The 26,964-nt window shown below is 35.5% G+C and overlaps 1 long non-coding RNA gene across 1 annotated transcript in view; it reads right to left on the minus strand.

Moving 5' to 3' along the window:
• Positions 1–6,115: 6,115 nt before the first annotated feature.
• Positions 6,116–26,964, minus strand: part of LOC116071397 — a 43,842-nt gene continuing 22,993 nt past the window's right edge. Inside the window, exons 4-6 of the long non-coding RNA XR_004110871.1 lie at positions 10,450–10,546; positions 8,101–8,263; positions 6,116–6,314 (exon numbers count right to left, since the gene is read on the minus strand). This is a non-coding gene — a long non-coding RNA (uncharacterized LOC116071397). The remainder of the gene's footprint in view (positions 6,315–8,100; positions 8,264–10,449; positions 10,547–26,964) is intronic.

The following is a 26,964-nucleotide window of genomic DNA, read 5'->3' on the forward strand; positions in this document are numbered from 1 at the left end:
AGACTGACCCTTAGCATCAGTCTGCAAAAAATTTAAAGCACATAAGACAAAAGCAAGATGAGATTTGGTGTCTTAGGAAGATATAATTCCCCTCTTTCTGTTTTTACAAGCCAATTTTTCAGAGTATAGTATGAACATTCAACAATTCATTGTCCCATTGGGTTATAAGGAATTCCAGTTTTTTGTTCAATACCAAATTCTTTACAAAATGACACAAAATTTTTGCCAGTATAGGCTGGTCCATTATCTGTCTTAATGACTTTAGGTAATCCCATAGCATTAAAGGCTTGTAAACAATGATCAATTACATTTCTAGGGGCTACTCTTGTATGTAGAGAAGCAAAAAGGAATCCTGAACAAGTGTCAATACAAACATGCATATATTTCAGCTTTTCAAACTCTGCATAATGAGTTACATCCACTTACCAAATACAATTAGGCATAAGGTCTCGTGGATTGACCCCTAAATGTGGCACTGGAGATAATGTAAGGCAGTTAGGGCATTGTTTTACAATCATTCTTGCCTGCTCCTTGGTGATCTTATGTTGGAGCCTTAAGGTATGGCTAGAAAGATGAAATTTGTCATGATCATGTCTAGCCATTGCAACAGGATCTGAAACTAAGGCTTCTCCTATTAGATCTCTGTCAATGCAATCATTGCCTGTAGCTAAAGGTCCAGGAAGACCAGAATGAGCTCATATATGACAGATATAAAATGGATTTTTTTCCAGCAAGAATGACATTTTGCAATTGTGAAAACAGAGATCCTGCTGCTGTATTAAAATTAAATGTACCACATGTTTCTAATAAAGGAACAGACTGGGCTACATATAAACTATCAGCAAAAAGATAAAAAGTGTCATTCACAGTGTGAAAAACATTTAACACTGTAGTCAGTTCTGTTAACTGAGCTGAGAGGCCAGGAGTCTCTACGACTACCTGTTGATTATTCATAAGATACCCAGCTCATCCTTTAGAGGAGCCATCAATAAAAATCAAAAGAGCATTACACAGAGACTGTAAAGATGTCATGTTAGGAAATATTACCTTATGTACATTTAAAAATTTTATCAAAACTATCTTGAGGATAATGATAATCTATAGTTCCTTTAAATCCTATGTGAGCAAGGAACCAATCCATACTATGCTGTTTCAGCCGGGCATCTTGATCTACAGTAAAAGGCTGAATAATGATGTCTGGCTCCTTGCCAAATTATTCCTGCTTCCTTCCAAGTACCATCATATGGGTCACTGCCTCATGATATCCTTGAATGTATCCACATAAGAGAAGCTCTTTGCCACAACAATGCTGTAGGCACATGAGTCGTGTTAAAAATCAACAAATATGGGGTTTCAAGATGGCTCAGTGCGTAAGAGCACTGACTGCTCTTCTGAAGGTCCTAAGTTCAGATCCCAGCAACCGCATAGTGACTCACAATCACCAGTAATGAGATCGGACGCCCTCTTGTGGTGTGTCTGAAGACAGCTACAGTGAATTACTCCAGAGCCAGTGGAGCAAGCAGAGGCTGGAGCAAGCAGGACTGGAGCTCAATTCCAGGAGCCACAAGATGGCTCCTAGCCACCTGTACAGCTACAGTGTAAGGGCAAAGAATAATCTATATAAATAACAAATTGTTTTTTAATGACTCTTTCTACTTTCTGTAAGGCTAGAAATCCTTCTGGAGCTAAAGATCTAGGGAAGATAGGATCAGAATTCCCTTTAAGAATATCAAATGAAGGTTTCAATTCTCCTGTAGTAAGCTTTAAATAGGGGCGAAGTCAACTGATATCACCGAATAATTTTTAAAAATCATTTAAGGTTTTTAAACTGTCCCTGCAAATAACTATCTTCTGGGGAAAAATGGCTTGATCTGTAAGTCTAAAGCCCAAATAATTACAAGGATCCCGAGTTTGTTCCTTTTCTGGAGCTATTTGCAGTCCTTTATCAGTTAAGGTATGTTGTAAATCCCTATAGCATAAAAATAAATCCTTAGGATTTTTTCCTGCTAATAAGACATCATCTGTGTAGTGGGCAATATAGATCATTTACCATTGTTGTCTCACAGGTTTGTGCCACAAACTTTTGACATAAAGTGGGACTGTTAGCCATGCCTTGAGGAAGAATTGTTCATTGATATCTTTTCATAGGTTATTTAAAATTAATAGAAGGAACACTGAAAGCAAATCTCTCACAATCTTCAGGGTGCAAAGGAATAGTACAGAAATAATCTTTCAAATCTACCACTATTTTATAATATCATTTAGGAATAGCTACTGGAGATGCAAGCCCAGGTTGTAAAGCTCCCATAGGTACCATGGTTTCATTAACCTTTCTTAGATGTTGTAACAATCTCCATTTACCAGACTTTTTCTTGATAATAAATATTGGAGTTTTCCAAGGAGACTGAGATTCTCTTAGATGCCCTGCCTCTAATTGCTCTTGCACTTGCAAAGAAGCAGCTTCTAACATTTCTTTAGATAAAGATCACTGATCAACCTGCAGTGGAATATTATTAACCCATTGAATTTTATCAGCATGGGATGCAAGCAAGATAGTGGCCATTATGGAAAATACCCTGAGCCTTTAGTGTTAGAGTGAGACTTAAGACCTCAAAATGTCTTAATGCCTTGCCCTAGAATCTGCTAAGTCACTGCTTCACTAGGACTATACAATATAAGACCCATCTATGACAAGAGATCTCTTCCCCAAAGGGTAATAGGCAAATTTGACATAAGGCTGAATTTGTCCTGAAATGCCCTCCTCATCTCTCCAGGTTAAAAGTTTATAGCTTCATTTTGGGTTATTGGCATAACCAATTCCTTGGAGGTGAGTAAGTGTATCAGACAAAGGCTAAGTTGAAAGCCAATGTTGTCTTCTAATAATTGTTACATCAGCTCCAGTTTCTATTAATCCTTCAATGCTTTTTCCTTCTATTATTAATTTAAGGTTAAGTCTCTTACTAGTAATAAACTGAACCCAGTACACATCAGAGGAACAAAATCCACTCTGTCTTCTCTCATTTTTAACAAATGTGGAAGGTATTGGGTACAAAGGAGCTAAAATAAGTTATGCAATTCTTTGATTAGCTGGTACAGTTATAATACCACAAAGAGAAGCAGCCATGATTTTAATTTCTCCCTGATAATCATTATCTATACCACCTGGATAAATCTGCAGTCCCTTTACAATCAAAATGCTTCTTCCTATAAGAAATCCCCAAGTTTCTGCCCTGATTATAAGAAGGCCCAATCTCTACACAAAAACGAATATATCCGGATAAATCTGTCTATACTTTGTGTGGTCGAATAGCGTCTCGACACACCGCATTAGGGTTCTCATACGGCAACTGTGTAATAAAAGGACAAGCTGCTTGAGAATCTCCAAGAATTCTACTAGCTGCTTTTAGTAGCCTATCCACAAAATCCTGGAAAAGCTCATCTGGGGTTTGTCTGATGGTGGCTAAACTTCCACTGAGATTGCCTTTCATCGGTGACTGATTCCATCCATGCATGGTGGGCCGCCATTGCAACCTAAGCATACAATCCAGCAGAAAACCCAATCTGATTAACATTGCCTTCATATTGACCTTCTCCTAAAAGCATGCTAATATCTCAATCTGGGTTCCCTGTCTGAGCATTCAATGTGGCAGTTTTCTTACTAGCTTCATGCCACTCAGAACTCCAACATAAGAAATCTCCTCCTGACAAAGAAGCCTTACATAGAGTCTTTCAATTTTGAGGGGTTAAATTTGACTCCATCACAGTATCCAATAAAGCTTGTGTAAATGGAGCTGTAGGGCCATACTGTCCCACGGCTGCCTTTAACTCTTTTATCACCTTGAACTCTAAACTCTGATATTGTCTGACACTATTGTTTTGCTGATCAATTACCTCAAGAAGAGGGAAAGCCAGCACTTCAGATGTATCCTGCCCTTTCCTATGAGCCTGATTTACAGCTCTTTCTAGTGGTGATTGATATGTCTCAGAGTACCTGTTCTTTTCTGAACTTGACACTGTTTTTAGTTCTGGTAGCTCACCAGTCAATTTCTGCAAATTAATTTCAAACTCTAATTTACTTAGTTGCCTGTCCATCTGGGTAGCATCTCCTGCAGTAGAAGCCACAGGCAGAGCAGAAGGCATGCAAGAAGGCCACCTCTCGTCATGATGTTTGGTGGCTCCTTTTTCTGAATGAGCTTTCTCGACTAAAGTTAGCTCATCATTAGAATCCCTATACCTTCCTAATTTAGGGTTGAGAGGAGGGACCCTTTCTAAGGAAGCCCTCTCTGTCAAGCATTCTTCCTGAAGAACATGCTGTATTACATACGATATAAGTCCATATTTGACTTTAATAAGAATACAATATGAACTAACTAGTACCCTCAGAGTTGCCAGGGTCTCAACCACCAACCAAGGACTGCACATGGATGGGTCTGATTGTTCTGGCTTCATGTGTATAGTAGAGGATTGCAAATTCGATCATGAATAGGAGGAGAGGACCTCGGCCCTGTGAAGGTTCTGTGCCCCAGTGTAGGGGAATGCCAGGGCCAATAAGTGGGAAAGGGTGGGGTGGCAGGCATGGGGAGGGGGGATGCAACAGGGGTTTGTTTTTGTTGTTTTGTTTGTTTCTTTGTTTTTTGGAGGGGAAAGTGGGAAAGGAGAAATTTACATGTAAATAAAGAAAATATCTAATAAAAAAAAAGAAAGAATACAAATGATGTAATATTTTATGCAAATAGGAAGTGATTTAAATCTCAAGAAAATGAAATGCATTTTTTTCTCCAGATGAAAGAATGAGTATATTATGGTCCCAAAATCAAGACATAAAGACAGTCATTAGTAATAGAACTTCTCCCTTGGAGCATAAGTCTTAACTAGGCCCTTAGTGGATAGATTAGACTTCTAATGATATGATCAATATTTATTTTTTCCTTTGTTCTGCCAACATAATTTTTTTATTGATTATTTAGGAATTTCATGTGATTCACCCCAATTACATTCACTTTCCAGTCCTCTCATATCCAAACCACCACTGTTATGATAGAAAGAGAGAGAGAGACAGAGACAAAAGAAGGATGAGGAGGAAGAGGAAGATGACAAAGAAGAAGAGGAAGAAGAAGAAGAAAAGGAAGAAGAAGAAGGAGAAGGAGGAGGAGGAGAAGGAGAAGGAGAAAGTCATGTCTAATTGTTGTTGCTAATACACAGACTAGAGCATGTCAAACACAGAGAATCCTGCTTCAGAAAGAAAAATGAATCCTTGCCCAACTCCACTCCTGCCTGAAGCCATCAACTGTGAAGAGTTATACTTCAGCATGTCTATCAATTTTCAGAGTTTTCTTCAATCACTTTTTTGTCAAGAATATTTCTTTTCAAATATCTAATAAAAAGAAAAAATAAATAGAAAAAAAGACTATTTCTTTTCATTTTTCTTTCATTCTTTTTTACTTACTTATTTAATTAATTTATGTATTTATTTCAAAGTGATGTTGTTGTCACAGAGGCCTTCTATGTCTCTCATTCTACTGTGAGTTTGCAGCCATCTACACAACTGGGAAAGAAGATTATTTGTTTTTTCCATTTCGTGGAAGAATGTACCATGTTATTCCCTTTCCCAGTTTCCGCTCCAGAAACACCCTATCCCATACTCCCTCCACCTACTTCTATGAGGAGGCTCAACCAGCCCCGTACCCACTCCTGTCTTCCCACCCTGGCATTCCCCTACACTAGTATACTGGACATCAAGCCTTTAGAGGGCCAAGGGCCTCCCTCTCACTGATGCCCAACAAGGCCATCCTCTGCTACATATGCGACTGGAGACATGGGTCACTCCATGTGTACTCTTTATTGATTGTTTAGTCCCTGGGAGTTCTGGGGGTCTAGTTGGTTGATATTGTTGTTCTTCCTATGGGTTGCAAACCCCTTAAGCTCTTTCAGTTCTTTCTCTAACTCCTCCATTGGGGACCAACTGCTCAGTCCAATGGTTGGCTGCTAGCATCTGCATCTGATATCAATATAGTGATATTTTCAGTGGTAATATGGATCACAGACAAAAATATGACTTCTGGCAGCAGCATGGATCATGGACCTCAATATGGTATCCTTTGACATCTACCTGTCCTTTCAGTGGTGACATGAACCATGGGTAAATTTTGTCTCTCTTTAATTGCAGGTTAGTTATTTTTCTGGTGACTTCCATTGTCTCCTTGCTTTTTGCAGTCATCCTTGATGGTCCAAGGCTGAAGGAGCTAGAGAATTATCAACAGTGTTTCAGTATATCCCTCTGGAATGATAGATGCATAACCCTTCTCAGTTTTCATCTGGGGAAGTAAAAATAGGGCAAGTTAATGCAACAGATTAGTCATTTCCTTCTGCAATAAAACCAAGGGATTAGAGTGTGCATGAGTACGAGTATCTATTGATGGAAATGATAAGCAGAATGGGAAACAATATTTAAGGGTTTATTAATTAACCATACTAAGTGAATCAAAACAGCCAGTTCTACCTTTCCTTTCTGAAGAAAAAGAAGTATTAATAGATAAATTTCTGGACTATGAGACCATCCTATACCTTTAGATGAGCTATCTATAAAATAGTATCTGCCTGTTGAATGTCATAAAGTTGAACATTTCTGTGATCACAAGTTTACTTTATATGAGAAAATCCCATACTTTGTCAGGGGAATAGTGATTTCCTATCCTTTCATAATATCAAGTGAATGAAATTTGAAAATCTATACAGTCTTGTGATACTCTTAAAAACTAGTTGATAGTTAAGGGTAATATAATGCAGAACAGATTAAACTCATATGAGTATTGAGATTGGGTCTTCCTCTGACTTACTATTTGAGCAAGAAGAGTAACTCTAATTGGTTACTGTTTTATGGCCCTTATGGTGTAAATAGATCGATTCCAAAGTTTTTATCCTCTTGTGCTATAATACCTGTGGGAGATAGTTTATTTTGGAAAATAAGTAAGTTTAAAGGCAGTGAAATATCCACATGATATTCAAATGCCTCTTTTAGTCTAAATTTAAATGGCTGTATTTCTTTCTTTCCCCTTGAGATAATATGCAAGGTCTTGTCCAATGTCATCCCTTCTTCTAGAGTTTTAAGTGTTATTAAGGTATACATTTTGATTTTGCTGAAATTGCACAGGAAATACCAAATGAAGCCCATGAGCCTGGGTAAACAAATGTATTTTTCCCTGATGTGCTATATAGCTTGCCTAGAATGTACAGTTAATTTTTTTGATAGGCTGTCCTAAGTCTTCATCAAAAAGTGAAAAAAAATTAAAATTATATTATCAGATTCCACATCCCATACTTCAAGGTCATTTTAAGGCATATGTAAAGGAGGCTCCAATAAAGGAGCTGAGGGAGTTGTCACTAGCATAGCATTCAGTGCTCTTTTTACATTGAATTTTACTTGAACAGGGAAAATTCCCGTTCTCTCTCTCTCTCTCTCTCTCTCTCTCTCTCTCTCTTTCTCTCATCTCTTTTACAATTTATTTTGGTTTGATCATCCAGTTTATATTTACTCAAGGAATATACCATCTCTTTTTAATGATTAATATCCTCTTTTCTTATTTAAGTGTTTTAATAATATGCAAATTAATACCCAAATGGCCGAAACTTGAACAGGAATAACTTCTTTTTATTTATATGCATTTTCTTTCTTTTTTTAATTAGATATTTTCCTTATTTACATTTCAAATGATATCTCCTCTCCTGGTACCACTCTGATTCCTCATGGCTGATTTCAGATCCCTGATTTGTGGCACCACTTATTTAACACTAATGGCAGCATGAACCTAAAGGACAGAGCCAAAAAGTATGGCAGATTGAAGTCTTAAAGAGTAGCCACCATTATTCAGAGTATCAGATGGTTTATATTCTGAGGGTTAAGAAAGTTTAGCTGAGTGTATTACCAAAAGGACAAGCCACATGGAGCAAAATCGTGTCTTCATAGAAGCTTGTGAACATCACCAGTGGAAGTAAACTCACTCATATCTTTCCTACCTGCTACACCTGTGGAAAGAGTGGGAATGAAAGTTCATACCAAGAATCACCCATGTTATGAAGAAACAGAGATAGCAAGACTCTTACCTTGTTTATTTGGAGTTTTCTCACAAGGTTTCAGAAATCTCCTTATACAGCCTCATTCATGTACAATGTTTCAAAAATGGTTCAGCTCCCAAGGAAAGTTAATGGATGCATCACATAGAACTCAAAAGAAGCAGAGATGTAAGTCTAAGTCCAAATCCATTTTCTAGAAGATTCAAAGATTTATGGGATATAAAAGTAATAATTCTAGTGAGAAATTGAAATATAAAGGTATAACTAAAAACACCTTCACTTATGCTGGCTAAATTCCTCTTTGATGTTTGAGGGATTCAAATGTATTCTTTCTAAGGTTTAACAAAAATTTGCTAATTTATTCTGTACATGAAATGTCAATTTCTTTCAATTTAATTCTCCAATTATATTTCGTAGAGGAGCTTCTTGAGAGGTTGGATATGAGAAGGTTGAACCAATATTATATGCCAAGATTTCACTACAAAGGAAACTTTGGTCTACTCTAATTTCAGTAATGGAGGTTCTATTTGGGCAATCATAAAATCATCACCAGGATTTTATATTCTGTACTCTCTGAGAAAGAAAGCTGCACCTTCTACTTTTATTCTTCAGTTGGTTAATACGAATGTAAGCCATTCTCTGGTAGACATTTAATTGTGCTAGTTAGGCATGTTTGTCTTTTAAAGTAATATATTTTAGAGCATATTAGATTTGGATGATATTTCTTTCATAATTTAACATAATAAAACTTTTCATTCACCTTGATTAAATTAGGTAGTACTTAATTTTTCAGTATTTAACTTTTCTAATCAAGAAGATAGTATATGAATCTATTGTAATGAAGTTAATTGCTATAAAGAGGAGATCTTTCCAAATTTATTTCTAAGTCTTCTGAAAATACATTGTCAACAAGTCAGATAGAAGAATCCATTGATAGAGCAACTTACAGACTTAAATTGACCTGTCTATCCATCCATCTTTATAAGATTTTCTCTAAGCAGTTTCTTACACATAGGGGCTATTAAAATAAACAGTCAGTAAATGCTAATATGCTGCTGAGGCTTTTATAATTTATAATCAGAGTCACTCTTTTTTCATTACTTCCATCACATATATGTGACAATTTAACATTTACTTTTAATCTATTAAAAACACTATCTTATATATTGAAGAATATATAAAAAGTAGCTGCAGAAATAGTTAACTAACTGCCTGTAATAACTGAATCTCATTGAAGGAAGCACATCATGGATGTGAAAATTAATATTTTTCACAAATCACATGATTGATGTATGACAATGATTTTTAGTGAGGTCCAATTATACACAAAGTACCTTTGTGAATAATACGGACTGTTCTGGAGTCTTCAGGGTAACAAGGACACAGAGACAGTTTACCAGTTTGCTATTTAGTTCTTATTTCCCACTTGGCCAAGCAAGATTGATTGACCAGTGCACTGTGTGCTCTGTTTCTGATTCATGTCTCCATAAGCAGCATATAAATGCATTGCTGGGCCAACATTTTTCTTTGTGATGTGACCAGTTGCAACCGAATTACTAGTGTTATTAACAAAATACACGACTCAGCTGAACCACAACTTCTTTAATTCAAACTCTTCAGCCACTGGATATTTCTATCTGTTTAGAGAGGTCTGTCTTACACTGCTTTTCCTAGTCAGTATTTACAGTTACTTTAGAGTTTCTGTCTTTCAGGTTTCTGTATGCAACATATACATACATATATATATATATATATATATATATATATGTCATATGTATATACACACACATATATATACATATATATGTGATATATATACACATCACTCTATTTAAAGATAGATGATAGATACATAGATGATAGATTAGATACATAATAATAATTAAAAAATTATAAAGTTACAAATATGAGAGGGAGCATAGGCCACAGGATGCAGTGGGCGGTGAAGAGTTGAGAGCAGAGAGGGAGGGGTGGAATTGATTTGCATATTCATGTATAAAATCCTCCACAAATTAAAATTGACGTGTTCAAATATTTCATACAAAATTGTTTTTACCCAAGATTTTGCCAATTTATTGTCTTTACTTGAAGAATAGTTCCACCTATCAAACTATGACACAATTTTTTGTAAGAATCAAACTATGACACAATTTTTTGTAAGAATCGTTTGTAGTAAGCCAGGAAGTGGTGGCACACGCCTTTAATCCCAGCACTTGGGAGGCAGAGGCAGGTGGATTTCTGAGTTCGAGGCCAGCCTGGTCTACAGAGTGAGTTCCAGGACAGCCAGGGCTATACAGGTAAACCCTGTCTTGAAAAACCAAAATAAAACAAACAAACAAAAAAACCAAAAAAAAAAAAAAACAAAACAAAAAAGAATACCTTGTAGTAAGAAACACTCTTCCCCAGTCCATCCTCCTTTTTTAAATTCCAGACTGTTTTGCTTTACTTTCTGTTCTCCTCAGCCATCTAAGACATCCTGAAACAATGAGGCATCTTATATAAAATTGATACATGAATTAACTAAGATGTAGATATTATTTTTTGTGTCAGAAAACTGTATATAAAATATTAATTTAATTAATTTGCCATATTCATCTTATTTTTAGATTTTTTTTTACTCTGTTCTTTTTAAAACTAAAAGTTGTTCATTAGTTAACAACTTAACAGAAAGTTATATGCCAGTATAATTCATATTTGTACCAAATTTTATAATATTTTAATACAAATATAACTTTTCATCATGAGTTAAATATATGGAATACTTATTCAAGGAAACTGTTAAACACAGTGACTTAACTGATAATTTCTCTTAAATTTACTTTACGTTGTGAGGTTGTTGATATACATTTGCATGTTGTTAAAATAATTTCCCCAAGGTCTTGGTTTGCATATTTAGTATTTATTTCTGTCAAAAATTCATTTTAAGGGAAATGTTAAAGTGGAGCACATATTTCAGAATGAATATCGAAAGTGACATTGGTTCCTCCCTACACCAAGCCAGTGATTCAGATATCCATGAATCCAATTATTTCAGCAGCCCTGAGGAGAAGGAAGCCTTTGAATAACTTAGAGTGATTTCTTTGCTTCAGAAAACACTCCTTTACTCCTCTAAATACTTAAATCACTCTATGCTTTTAACCTTTAAAACCTTCTAAAGTTGAGTTATCTCAGGTTCGAAGACTCTTTGATTATATAAATTCACAGAAGGGATGTGTCAATGCTCAGTACAACAGAAAATTTGGGCATTAAATTAGAAAGTCATATTTTTCCTTTGAGAGCTTAGAGGTTCAGTGTTTTAACATTTAAAGTCTTTGTGAAGTCAGACAGTCAAGACACTAGTAAAGGTTTCAATATAAAGGGGATCAGGGCAGATATTCTGCCTTAACTCTGACTTCTCCCCCACTTAAATGTGATGCAATTTCTCTCATAAAAGTATTTATCCATGATGTTATGACCAATGTTGTTAGTATTTTATATTAATTGAGATTTTTTTTTTTTTTTGGTTTTTCAAGACAGGGTTATTTTGTATAGCTCTGGCTGTCCTGGAACTCACTCTGTAGACCAGGCTGTCCTCGAACTCAGAAATCCACCAGCCTCTGCCTCCCAAGTGCTGAGATTAAAGGCGTATGCCACCACCGCCTGGCCAATCTGGTTGCCAGTCTTTAATAGTTTCCATTCATAAAAAGAGAGCATTAATGACATGACCTTGTGAAGCTAAATTAATACAGTAGACTTATAGGTATAAACCCACAGAATTCCAAGTTAAGCTAGTTTATTATCATTGTTGTTGGTTGTTAATGTTGTTACTATCTTTCTTACATTTACAAATATTATATCAAAAATGAAGTTGTATATTAGATAATTGACTTGTCTATAAGAGCAGTGAAATCACATGTCTGCCTCTTCTTCTAAAGCCACTGCTTCCATGTATCTATTTCTAATTAAAACAGAAGTCAGGATAAGGTTTGTAGAAACTCTCTGAATCTAATTTAGTGTGATAATTATTTGAGTTTTTTCTTCTCATGTTTATTTGCTTCTTAACTATATTTGGAAGACTTTTCATGTTCTGGAATTTAAGAGTATTCTATAAATCAGAGTTCCTCAATTAAACTATTTTCTATCAGTTTACCTGTCTCTAATCTTTCTGTCGTTGTCTATCTGTATGTCTAGCATCTATCTATCTATCTATCTATCTATCTATCTATCTATCTATCTATCTATCTATCTTTTTATGTATCTTTCTATCATCTTTCAACAGTATCTCTCATATATGTATATAACCACCACATGGCTCATGGAGATTGAACAACAAACATATTTATTCTATGAGTCATCTTTGCCCATTCTAAAAAAAAAAAATTAAATGAATTTAAATAAACTATATCAAAGGTTAGATTTTTGTACTCTTCATTATAGAAGCTAGTATTAACTAAACCCTATCAGTGTGCCCCCTTTAATAGTATTTCTGTAATAAAAGAAAAATATTTACTCTGGAACTACTATATGTTATTTGGCCAATTTTCTCTTTAGTTTGTTGTTCTTTGTGTGTGTGTGTGTGTGAGTGTGTGTGTGTGTTCATTAATATGTGGGCTTGTGTTTATGCAAAAGGTACACATGTATATGAATAAAGTTACACATGTATATGAATAAGTACGCATATGTGGTAAGGTGCACTTGCATGTGTGTGTATGTATACATATGGAAGACAGTCTTGGATGTTGCCCTTCAGGGACCATTTACAAATTTTACCTTTTCTTTCTTTTCATTTATTTCATTCTTTTTTCCAGTTTTGAGGCAAAGTTTTCCTGGATTCACACTCACCAACTAGCCTAACTTGATAGGACAGCCAGTCTCAAGGCTTTCTGCTTCGTGGGAGTATAAATACCTAACACTACATTCAGTTCTTTTGTGGTGGGTTCTGGGTATTTAACTCTGATTTTTATGCACACAGCACAAGCTCATCACCAACCCACTAAGTTAACATCCTAGCTCCATTTGGTTCTTTTTAGTTTGAGTCTCTCTCTCTCTCTCTCTCTCTCTCTCTCTCTCTCTCTCTTTCTCTCTCTCTCTCTCTCTCACACACACACACACACACACACAAACACACACACACACACACACACTATATACACACATATATATAGATTAAATACAAAGAAATTACCTGTTATGTGTTGGCTGATTACACAAACTGAAATCAACAAGGGGTCTATCAGAAATGACAGGCTGGATCTCATGGAAATGATTGAAGCTTTGTCAATGGCAGTACTTGTTTTTGGTGTATACAAGCTTCTGCTCTGTTCTTACCTCCATTGAAATGCTGTAATCTTGCCCATCCAGATTATCTTGGATTATTTGGATTTTTATAATGAGTTATCATTATAAACACCAATCACATCAACATCCCATCAAAACAAAAATTAGTGTTTGATTAGATAGATATCTATAGTTGCTTGTTCAGCTTGACATATTGAGTGTTATATCATATTTTTGTTTTATATTTTTTATATATTTGGTGCTTGTTGTATTTCTTTGATTAGTTTTTAAAAATATATCTGTGCTAGGAAAGAGCTAAGAATTTGATGAAACAATATTTAACAATAGCATCCCATCTCTTAATAAACAATTTGTTTCTAACACTTATATAAATACTGTTATGTTTTAGAAAAGAAAAGTAGCCTGAGCACAAGTATAATTTCATAAGATGCAACCACCTGACAGATGGTCACCCTAGCAAAGTTGTGGATAGTGGGACTATGCTTCCTATGTATAATTCACTATAAGGAAGATAGGATCCATACCATCCATTTACACTTGATTACAAGTTGAAAAGTCCAAAGCTAGTATTTCTTTTTTTTTACCAACTTAGCTGTTATGTAGCAGAATTCAACCTGACCAAGTCATCTAGATCTCATATACATATTGAAGTCCACAATTGCCTTTCTTTGCAGCGGATGTGGCACTTGACATAATTAGACTGTTTACTCTCAAATCTTAACACAGAGGAAATTATGCCTTTCAAAAGGCATTTATTCTTTAATATGATCCGACAATGTAATTCCAGAAACCTACTATCAGATAAAATGTTGTTCCTGATACTAATTGAAGAACATTAGGTGAATGTGTGAAATGGTTATGTAAAATATTTAGAAAATGAAACTGTCTTGTAACATTTCCTTTAAGATGGGAAGGGTGTGCTAAATGAGAATTATTGTTACATATAGAGGTGTCTGAATATACAGGTCTTAAATGTGAGAATAAAGTTGTAAATGATTAAAGAATTCCAAGATTTGAAATGTGGAACAACAATTCATGGAAAAACAACAATTTTAGAAGATCCTGGATGGGTTAACAAATTTTCATACTTCTTACATTTTTAAAATTGTTGGATTTTCAGAGGTCTGTGTAAGATGATGGACCAACAGCTACTTCTTTGTGACCTAACAATGAAGAATTAGGATCAAAAAGAACTATCCAAAGTCTCAGGAAAAAGAATTAAAGGAAAGAGAGCTCTTTAGTAGTAAAAAAGGTGATGGACTTTTAGTAATAAGGAAGGATGCTGTCATAGAAACTTAAGGGTTCTTGGGAAAGTCCATTGGGCTGGATGGTGTTTTGCTGTAGCAAACACATGAAGACGTGTTTTCTTGATGCAGATACAAGCAAAGAGGATGTTTTGCTAAAGCAGACACACAAAGGAACATTTTGCTGAATGAAAAGGTAATGAAAAGCTAAGGCAGACTCATGAAGGAACATTTCACAAAAACAGACACAGTTGAAAAGATGTTCTGTTAAAGAAAGCATGTGAAAGGACACATGATGCAGGATTATTTGTTAATAGCACACATGGTACTGGTTCACCTTACACTCTGTGGTTGAGCTTCATTTGTCGGGACTTCATAAAGGGAAATGTGCCAAAAACATTCTGGTGGTGTGCCATGGCTTCTTGCCACTTATTAGGGCTTGTGTTGACTGGGAGAGTAATGTCACTTGAGACAAATTCAGGTGTAGTTTTGCTGAGACTCACAAGCTGAGACAAGACCTGTGGAGGACACGTGATGCTTGGATGGAGTATAAATAGAACTCACCGTGCTGTGACTGGAGACTCGGCTTGGCTTGGAGGCTTGCTGGTTGAGCAAGCTGTACAATGCTTATTGGTCTTGTGTCTTTGCTTGTTGAAAGAAGCAGAGTCAAGAACTTTTTCTGGCATTCCTGGTGGCCCTGGTTCCTCATACTGACTCTTGCAGATTTGGTTGAAGCTTGGCTGTTCCTACTCTGTTGTGTCCCAACTCTACTGCACTGCATTGCTGGTATATCTGTGACATGTTTGGACATACTTCAAGCTGCCCTTGCTGACCTGTGAACTGACTGCTAATTTCCTGACAACATAGATGGGACTTGCTCCAAAGAATGATTTTTAAACAGCTTCACTTTCCCCAAAGGAAGATCTTCTTCCTTTCTTTTCCACTACCTCTGGTGGATAGTGGAATAAAAGAAAGTTTAAAACATTTAAGAACCATCATTAAAAATAGACTTAAAAATTAAAATTAGCAGAAGGAGGAGTATTCTGCAAGATCTGTGGGATGTAAGTATGTGGAAAAGTGGAATTCAACAGGAAAAAGATTCCAGCTAGAACAGTACAGAGTTGTAGTCTTCCACATTGCATGACCTGTCTGGAAAGGAAACTGTGGAACATTCCAGGGAAGAGTCTCTCCATGTCATTTACCAGTAGGCACATTAAAAACTGAGGAAAGAAAAAGTGGAAGTAGAAGCAGAAGCACAAGCAAAAGAAGGAAAAGAGAAGAAGAAGCAGGAGAAGGAGGAGAAGAAAACTCTTAAGCAGGCTACTAAGATAGCAGATATCTCAGGTGGGTCAATGGTGTTACTTCATAATCTGGTAACTAGTACCCGCATAAAGACAGAAATAGAGAACAATCTCCACAAAGTAGTTCTTTGTCCTTAATTTGCATGCCATGGTAGGCATATCCCTGCCCCAGATACATGTTATACTCACACATGGATATACACAAACACACACAGATACACACATACACACACACACACACATACACACACAATTTACATAGAGAAATGCATACACAATGATGTTAATAACAAAATGATAAATAATAATAAATAAAATGTAAAAATTAAGCTATCAGAGAAAAACATAAATCAATTTACAAAACAAAAATTTCAGACCAGTATCATATATCTCCTAAAAGTCAAAAAACATGAAACGACATTTGTCAGTCCCTAAAAGTACAAACAACCGAAATTGAGAAGTCACCTTCTAAACTAGTGGAGAAGAAGGAAGCTTTCAAGACAAGAACAAATTAAAACATAAGCCAACATTGAAGAAAATATATGAAGCTAAAACCTGCTGTATTTGGGAGTGCCCTGGAAAGCATGTATTCCTACTTTCCTCACCACCTAGTCTTAGTTTCCACATCACCTAGTAGTATCAGGTATGGGTTCTACCTTGGGGGACTTCTGTCAATCAGATATTGGTTGGTTTCTCCAACAAATTTTGCCACAATTGCACTAGTATAGCTTGTAGACAGGACACTATCATAGGTCAAAGGGTTTCTGGCTCTGTTGCTGTTCACATTTTTCTTCTGGCAGAATATAGAGTACCTTCTTGTGTCAAGGATCCCAGAACTTAAGGATGAAGGCTCTATATTGATTTCAACTCTACTTCTTCATGTTCAATCAGCTATGTGTTTTCTGCTGCAACTGGGCCTTGGCATCAGCATATGGAAGACAAACTGTAGTCTTGGCAATAGTATGCATTGTTTGAGAATTCCCAAGGAATACTTTGACCAATAATTCAAGTGGATGTAACCCAATTTAGGTACTAGATCTTTCATTTGATAACAAGATATGGTGAGTAGTAGTTCTTTAACCCATTATTTGGCAATTTCAATGAGAAATTATATATGCCCCTAATTATAGCTATTTCCCCCTTAATTCTTTCCTCATCCCCCGCTTGCATACCTCTCCCCATGTAATCTTCCCATTCCGGCTTTCCCATCAATCCGTAACTCTCTATTTTATTTCCATTTCCTTATGAGATATCTATCCCTCCTTGTTGCCTACTTTATATCTAACTTCTATGGGATACAGATGTTAGCTTGGTTATCTAGACGTAACATCTAGTATCCACATATAAGTGAATGCATACCATATTGATCTTTGAGAGTCTAGGTTTCCTCACTTGGGAAGATTTTTTCCTAGTTCTATCCTTTTATCTGTAAATTTCACAATTAGTTTTGATCACTGATTAATACACCATAGTGTAAATGCATCATATTTTCTTTATGCAGTCTTCTTAAGGGTTATCTACGTTGTTTCCAATTTCTGGCTATTATGAAATGAGCAGCAATGAACACATTTCAGAAAGTTTCTCTCTGGTAGGATGAGCAACATTTTCACATATCTCTGGACTGTTATTGCTGGATTTTGAGGTACATCTCATCTTCATGAAGAGACAATATACTGATATCCACAGTGTTTGTAAAATGTGCATTCCCATCAGCAATAGGTAAGTGTCCACCTTACTACACATCACAAGCATAAGCTGTTGCTTATTCTTTTCTCTTTTGATCTTAGGCATTCTAATGTATGTAAGATGAAATTTCGAAATAGTTTTGATTTGCATTTCCCTAATGGCTAATTAGGCTGAGCATTTCTTTAATTATTTCTCAGGCCTTTAGGTTACCTCTTGAGAATTCTCTCTTTAGAGTTTTTCTGTACTATTTTTTTTTTTTTTTTTTTTTTTTTTTTTTTTGGTTTTTTTCGAGACAGGGTTTCTCTGTATAGCCTTGGCTGTCCTGGAACTCACTCTGGAGACCAGGCTGGCCTCGAACTCAGAAATCCGCCTGCCTCTGCCTCCCAAGTGCTGGGATTAAAGGCGTGCGCCACCACCGCCCAGCATACTATTTTTAATTGAGTTACTTGTTTTCCTGATATCTGGGATTTTGAACTCTTTATATATTTTGGATATTTCTCCTATATCAGATGTGTAGATGATAAAACTCCTTCCCATTCTGTAGGCTGCTGATCAGTGTCAGAATGACACTATTCTTGCTATACAAAATGCTTCTAATTTATATGAGGTGTGAGTTACTAATTGCTGATCTGAATTTTCTGTTTTAACAGTATTCTGTTTAAAAATTCATTAAGGATTTATTTTAAAAATCAAGCTGAATTGGAAAACTAATTAATATGACCACACCTTAATATTATATGAGTTTCCATCCAGACATACAAAGTTTGAGTCATTGGACTCACATCTATAAATAGAATGCATCATTTATAGAAAGGCAGGAATCAAGTGATATTTGCAATAGAAATAAAAATTATGTTAGAGAAGGATAAAGGAGAGAAATACAAATGAATACCTTAATCATTTCTGAAAAGTATGTTCAAAGAATATAATAAAAAATAGATAAGATGCAGGGGAAGAGTCTTAGGAATGAATCCTATGGTCTGCGGGTGGGAGAATAAGAACATGGCTTTGTGAATGTCAGTATAGAGGTTAAAAAAAAATCTTCGAAATAGTAGCAGGATTCAAATATGCTTAAGTTCATGATTTATTTTACTTTATTTTATGTATCAATAAGGAACCAGCTGAAAAAAATAAATTGAGAAAAATTGCATTCATAAGAGCTTGAAATTTTTAATAAATAAAATATCTAGAAATCAACTGATGTAAGCAAATGGGTGATATCTAAAATGAAAACTATAAGAAATGAAAATTTTAAAAGTATAAGAAGATTCTAGAGTGTGGAAAGATTTCTCATTCTCAGAGATTCAAAACAATTTTTATAGCAATCCAACATCATTCTTTAACTAAAATCTTAAAATACAAAGCTCCAAAGTTGATCAAGAAGCACAAAAGATGTCCCAAAAGCCAATGCAATTTTAGAAGAAAAAGCACCATATCACCAAAGAATATACTTCAGAACTATAGGTACAAAAGCATCATGGTTTTGTCATAAAACCGGAGATAAAGGTGAAAGAAATCTAACACAGTACCAAAAAGTAAATATCCAAGCTATTCTAACATAATATTTGATAAATGTGTCAAAAGTACACATTGGGTAAAAAGCAAAGCCCTAAACAAATACTCCCGAGGAACTGAATATTCAAAATTATAGAATCAAGTTAGGTGCATATTTCCTATGGAACAAAAAAAAATCAATCATTAAAAAATCAAAAATATCATAAAAGTTGTGAAAATGGCAGTTTTAAAACACTTTAGGCATATATAGTATATAGGCATAGCAGGAACTTCATCTAAAGGATTACAGGGGTTTAGAAAATAAACTTCAGGTTGACAACTGGGATTATACAAAAATCAAACATATCAAAGCAAATAATCCCCAGAATACAAAGAAAACACATGGATGGGGAAAAGTACTTTTGTATTATGTATCATCAGAGGATTAGTATGTAGAATATATACAGAATTGGGAAAATGTACACATCCATAATGTTCTCTATTAATGGGATAATTATTGAATAGACATTAGGAACTCAAATACCTAATAAACATTTTATGAAATGTTCAACATCATTAGCATCAGGAAAATGCCCATTAAACTGAATTGAAATTCTATCACACCTTGTGTAGTACTACTCTCATCAAGAAAAATAGACATTAGTCAGCAAGGATGTAGAGTAAATAACTCCTTGTACCTTGGAATAAGTATGCAAACTAGTGATGTTATAAGTGATATTTTGAAAATATTATAGAAGTTTCACAATAAACTAAAGATAGAACTATAACATTACCAAGTAAGACATTACCCAGTATTACCAGTTCTGGGTGAACATATTGGACTATATGTTTCACCATAGCAGTCCCTACAGATCTATGTTTATTGTTGCACTGTTGCCTAGATTTATAACAGATGGAGGCATGTACAATATCCACACAGTAGAATTTTATTAAGCCCTGGAAAAAATAATAAATTTTGAAAATTTCAGCAAAATGGTTGCAAGCAGAAAACATTATTGATTAACTCAGACTTGGAAAGATAAATTTCTTTGCCTTGTCCAGTCTCAATATAAGGGCTTTTGCCTTGTCTTATTGTATCTTATTTTGTCCTGTTTTGATGTATTCACTCTTCCAAAGCAAGGAAAATGGAGGAGTGGATCTGTGGGAGAGGAGAGGTTGGGTTGGGATGTGTCTTACTTATGGCTTCTATTGATGTGTCAAAACATCACAACCAAAAAGCAACTTATGGAAGAAAAGATTTATTCATCTTTTTTTTGTGATTTCTTTTATTGATTTAAGTTTTATTGCATTATTAAGAGAAAAGATACATGATTTCAATTTATCTGAATTTGTTAACATTTAAAATATATTTTAAGTAAATAGAATTAAATCATGTTCTTGCTTCCATTTTGTACCCCAACTCCTCCCAGAGACCCCCTTCAATACCTACAATACCTTTTATTTCCATATTCTTTAAAATTTATATAATATTATAACAATAAAAATGAGTGTTATAAAAGTTGTTTGATATAAAACAACAATCAATTTAACAGTCTTATGTAGATGCTTGTCTACAGCAATTCTGAAAATACATACATTTTTCTTAGTATAAATTTTAAATCACTCCAAACATATTAAATGTATGTATTAAAATAATACATCACTACTAGTATTTTTAAATGAACATATATATAGTCTTTTTGTTTGTTTCTTTGTTTGTTTTATATTTAGTAGAGCTTAAAATCTTGGTTCTTCCTGTGGTACAAGCCCTAAATAAGAACAATTTTTAGACATTGGATTTCAGTGCAATAAGGCTGTACTTCAATGACCCTCACATCACCAAAGGATTTTACCTCCATCGTAGCTAAGCTGAGAGTTGACAGTTCTGCTGTGCCAAGGATTGAATTGTAGGCATGATTTTTGGATACAGATTTCCTGCTATGGTCAAATCTATTTAACTTGAGTGAGTGAGTTTATTCTCAGCCCACAGAGAACAGGTTAAGTTCATTTAAGAAATGGTGCGTGCATTAAGATTGTCTATCCATAAAGTCATTCACCAACTGTTTCAATGAACAATGGTTCTGCTTGGAGGGTGGCACAGACATTAGTTGAGGGTAAGAATCAGGTTCATTGGCTGTGATAATTTGGAAAGCATTCATCTCAGAGAAAGAGTAACTTATAAAGTCCTCGTCTTCAAACTTGATATAATACAAATATCAAGGAAAGCATTCAATTTCACTCTTTGTTGTTCTCTTGTAAGCCACCTCCCAAGTTAATTGTCTATGTTTCTTTTGGCTGTATAAATACTTTTGAAATATGTAAGCTGTTCTGAAAACTATAGTATAGTGTAAAAACATGAAATAAACAATACTACTAATAGAGAGACTGAGATAGGAGAAGCAAGATCTCAAGACCATTATGTGGTACACAGCAAGTCACTGTCATGTACAAACAAGCAGAAAGTGTATATGGATTGTGCAATATTGGACCTGTTTCTCCAATTACCAAATAAGAGAAACCATTAGATGACAGTAAACAAATTTCTAATTCCTTATATTTTTGGATTTCAATCAATTAGGATATGTTGGTAATATTAATTTTCATATTAAGATGTTAAGAAAAGGTAATTGTTTCTTCCTGTTGTTTTTGTTGTAAGAGGTAGAATTAGGTTTGTGTAAGTTTGTTGAAAGATTACTTACTTTCTTGTTTCTTCTAAAGGGTAGTGTTGCTCCTTATGTTGATGTTTTCCACCTATTATTCTTTCTAGGGCTGTATTTGTGGAAAGGTATTGTATAAATTTCATTTTGTCATGGAATATTTTTCTCCATCTATAGTAAATGAGAGTTTTGCTGGGTATAGTAACCTGGGCTGGCATTTGTGTTCTCATAGGGTCTGTATGACATCTGCCCAGGTTCTTCTAGCTTTCATAGTCTCTGGTGAGAAGTCTGGTGAAATTCTGATAGGCCTGTCTTTATATGTTACTTGCCTTTTTTCCCTTACTGCTTTTAAAATTCTTTCTTTGTTTAGTGCATTTGGTGTTTTGATTATTATGTGATGGGAGGAATTTCTTTTCTAGTCCAGTCTATTTGGAGTTCTGTAGGCTTCTTGTATGTTCATGGGCATCTCTTTCTTTAGGTTAGGGAAGTTTTCTTCTATAATTTTGTTGAAGATATTTACTGGCCCATTACATTGGGAGTCTTCACTCTCTTCTATACCTATTATCCTTAGGTTTGGTCTTCTCAGTGCATCCTGGATTTCCTGGATGTTTTGGGTTAGGAGCTTTTTGCTTTTTGCATTTCCTTTGACTATTGTGTCAATGTTTTCTGCCCTGAGATTCTCTCTTCTATCTTTTGTATTCTGTTAGTGATGCTTGCATCTATGACTTCTGATTTCTTTCCTAGGTTTTTCATCTCCAGGGTTGTCTTTCTTTCTGATTTCTTTATTGTTTCTATTTCCATTTTTAGATTCTGTATGGTTTTCTTCATTTCTTTCACTTGTTTGATTGTGTTTTCCTGTAGCTCTTTAAGGGATTTTTGTGTTTCCTCTTTAAGAGTTTATAGCTGTTTACCTATGTTCTCCTGTACTTCTTTGAGGGAGTTATTTATATCTTTCTTAAAGTCCTGTATCATCATCATGAGAATTGATTTTAGATCTGAATCTTGCTTTTCCAGTGTGATTGTGTGCCCAGGACTTGCTATTGGGTTCTGATGATGCCAAGTAACCTTGATTTGTGTTGCTTATTTTCTTAAGCTCCACCCCTCCAATCTGGTTATGTCTAGTGCTACCTCCCTTGCTAAATCTGACTGGAGCCTGTCTTTCCTGTGATCCTGGTTGTACCAGAACTCCTCTGAGTCAAGCTGTCTCTGGGATCCTGTGTCTCTGGGATCCTGAGATCCTGGGCTTGTTAGAGTTCCTGGGAGCGAAGCTTCCTCTGGGTGATGTGGGACTGGCTGTGGACTTTGCACTCAAGGTCTGCTCAGAGAACAGGCCCAGACAGACTGTAAGAAACCAGTGTCACTGGGCTGGCAGAGTTCCTGTGTGCTTGGATCCTGCTGGTCCCAGTTACTCACTGTGTTGGGACAGATGTTGTGTCCTCATCTTCTCTGATCCTGGGCATGTTAGAGCACCTGGGAGTGGAGCTTCCTTTGGTTGTTGTGGTGCTAGCTGTGGAGTTTGTGTCCAAGGTCTGCTCAGGGCACTGGCCAGCCTAGACAGCAAAATTTATTTATCGTATACTCTCAGATCATTTTTCCATCACTGGAGGAAGTCAGGTAAGAACTAAAGCAAGGCTGGAACTTAAGAGTCAGGAACTGATTTGGAGGCCACAGAGGGGTACTGGATATTGACAGCTTCTCCTGGCTTTCTCAGCCTGTTTTTTACAGAATCGAGGAGTACAATACATTGGGCTGGGCCCTCACACTTGGGTCACTAATTGAGAAAATGCCCTACATCTGGATATCATGGAAGCATTTCCTCATGTGAAGTCTTCTATCTTTGTGATGACTGTTGCTTGTGTTAAGATGACACAGAAAAGAGTGTAGGTAGGGGAAACTGTAGTCAGAAAATATTGTATGAGACAAAAATCTATATTCAGTAAAAAAGAAAGTATTAGACTGCATCTCATCTGAATATAATGTATTGGTGTCTATGTGTTCATGTTTGTGTGTGACATCATTTGATTGTATTGTTCTTGGAACAAGAGTAGAAACAATGTAGCAAATTAGGGGGGTTATATTAAGGTAAACAGGCAGCAGAGGAAGTAGAATACATTTGCAGAAAGCAGAGGCAGATGAAGAAAGAAAAGGAAATCATCAAGAGAGATCAGAAGATAAAGTTGGTGGAGAAGGCAGATGAATAGGACAAAGGATATATAAAAATCGCACTATTTCTTTGTAGCTACCCTATGATATGTTATAAAATATTATATTTTTCTTATTGTCAGTGGATAATTATTTATATAATTTCAGTAGAGGTTTGTGTCAGTCAGACTGTGTGAAAACCCAGTGACTTAACAGTAAAGCATTTTCTTTTAAGACATGTTGATTTAATAAGGAAAATGTTATTCATATGGATATATGCTAGTTATTTTTAAATGCTCAAAGGTTATCTTGATAAATTTTTGAGATGTAAACATTTTTGAGAAATGTACTACAACTTAATGATGTATGATACATCATGTAGGAAATGAAAACAATGACATGAGAGTTGTTTACAGGCTGCTAATTTTGAAATCTTTGCATCAAATTTCAGAAGGAAATAACACCTGCACATATTGACCCAAGTTCAGCAGAGTTCTGATTTGAAACATTGATTCAATCTACTTGCATAAAGATGATCACAAAATTTGTAGGAATAAACTGAACAGATTGAGATAAGAAAATGTGTGGATGGAAAAATAAAGATAAAAGAAATGTGCAAGAAAAATTATGGTGAAAATATGTGATATAAAAAATTGGGAGCAATAGTTTTAAAGCATATTCTTAAATAGATAATAGTGTTAAACCCTGACATTGAATGAGGAAACTAAGGATGCAGGGAATGCTAGATAATATAATATCATAGCAAAAATATAGATAATCTTTCAATAGTTTAAAAAGTTTATCAAAGTTAAATAGGAAATTCAACCAACTCCTGAATTATATAAATGTTATAGCTAAAGGTAGGGAAGCCAGAGAGAGTCTTCAATGTGTATAAGTTTAGCTGACAACCTCTAATCCAAAAGTTATTTGCAACTGACAGCTGCTGGGAGATGGAAATCATTTTTCTCCATTGAATGACATTGAGTACATCAACCAGAGGTCAAGGCAAGTCCCATGTTTAGGAGAAACTGGCCTAAACTAAAGGGACTTTATGTGTTTCCTATGCTTTTTGTTTGTTTGATTGGTTTTATTTTGAGAAAGAGAGCGAAAGAGCAACAATGAGAATGAGAGAAAGAGAGAGAAAGAGAGAGGTGATAAATAGAGCAATTTATGTATTAAAAAAAAAAACTGTACGATCGTTTCAGTTTCCATCTGCACCAGGAACTGATTCTGTGTCATAGTGCCTGGAGCTGATTCCATGCCACAGAGAGTCATACCCAAATACCACTGGAATACAGCAGGTCTCTCAGGAGTGCTGAGCACCACTTCTGCTCAGAAAGGACACATTCTGAGCCCTGAGGGCACAGGAACTGAGGAATAGCCTGGGACAGAATCCTTCCAGTTTCAGTCTGCATCCAGAGCTGAACTTGTGCCACAGCTCTCCATACCCAAAAACCATCAAAACAGAGCTGGTCTCCTAAGATTCCTGACACACCTGTGAGCACAGGTAAGACTACCACTTCTGCTTAAATTCCTGGCCCAAGAGGGACCCACTCAGAGTTATCAGGACAAGGAACAGCTGGAATCAGGATTCTTCTGGTTTCCATCTGTACCCTAGAGCTGACCATGTGCCACAGCTCTCCATATCTAAATTCCTCCTAGAGAAAACTGGTCTCCCACAAGTATTGACATACAGGCTTACAGGAGGGAAAAGCCACAGTCAGATACAGCAAGTCCAGCTAACACCAGAGATAACCAGATGGCCAGAGGCAATGGTAACAACATAAGCAACAGAAACAAAGGCAACTTGGCATCATCAGAACCCATTTCTCCTAAGACAGCGAGCTCTGGATACCCCAACAAGCAAGAAAAGCAAGACTCTGATGTAAAATCACATCTCATGATGATGATAGAGGACTTTAAGAAAGACAGAAGTAATTCCAGAAAAGAAATACAGAAGAACACAGGTAAATAGCTAGAAACCCTAAAAGAGGAAATACAAAAATTCTCTAAAGAATTACAGGAAAATACAACCAAACAAGTGAAGGAATTGAACAAAATCATAAAAGATCTAAAAATGGATAGAAACAACAAAGAAATTACAAAGGGAGACAACCCTAGAGATAGAAAACCTAGGAAAGAGATCAGGAGTCATAGATGCAAGTATCACCAAAAGAATACAAGAGGAAATACAAAAAACCCATAAATAATTACAGGAAAACACAATCAAACAGGTGAAAGAAATGAACAAAGCCATAAAAGATCTAAAAATGGATAGAAACAATAAAGAATTCACAAAAGGAGAAACTCTGGAGATAGAAAACCTAGGAAAGACATCAGGAGTCATAGACGCAAGCATCACCATCAAAATACAAGACATAGAGAGAGAGTCTCAGGTGCAGAAGATACTATAGAAAACATTAGCACAACAGACAAAGGAAATGAAAAAAACTCCTAACCCAAAACATCCAGGAAACCCAGTACACAATGAGAAGACCAAATGTAAGGAAAATAGGTATAAAAGAGAGTGAATATTCCAAATTTAAAGGGCCAGTAAATATCTTCAACAAAATTATAGAAGAAAACTTCCATAAACTAAAGAAAGGGATACACATAAACATACAAGAGGCCTACAGAACTCCAAATAGATTAGCCCAGAAAAGAAATTCCTTCTGTCACATAATAATCAAAATATGAGAGGCACAAAACAAAGAATATTAAAAACAGTAAGGGAAAAAGGTCAAGTAACATATAAAGGCAGACCAATCAGAATTACAGCAGACTTCTCATGAATATGAAAGCTAGAAGATACTGGGCAGATGGTATACAGACCCTAAGACAACACAAATGCCAGTTCAGACTATACTGTAACTAGCAAAACTCTCAATTACCATAAATGAAGAATCCAAGGTATTCCATGACAAAGACAAATTTACACAATGTCTTTCCACAAATCCAGCCCTACAAAGGATAATAGATGGAGAAAAGCAATACAAGGAGGGAAACTATGCCCTAGAAAAAGCAAGAATCTCAGGGTTGTTTTGATTTGCATTTCCCTGATGAATAAAGATGTTGAACATTTCTTTAGGTGCT

Source organism: Mastomys coucha, unplaced genomic scaffold, assembly GCF_008632895.1.
Source record: "Mastomys coucha isolate ucsf_1 unplaced genomic scaffold, UCSF_Mcou_1 pScaffold22, whole genome shotgun sequence".
Lineage (NCBI taxonomy): Eukaryota > Metazoa > Chordata > Mammalia > Rodentia > Muridae > Mastomys > Mastomys coucha.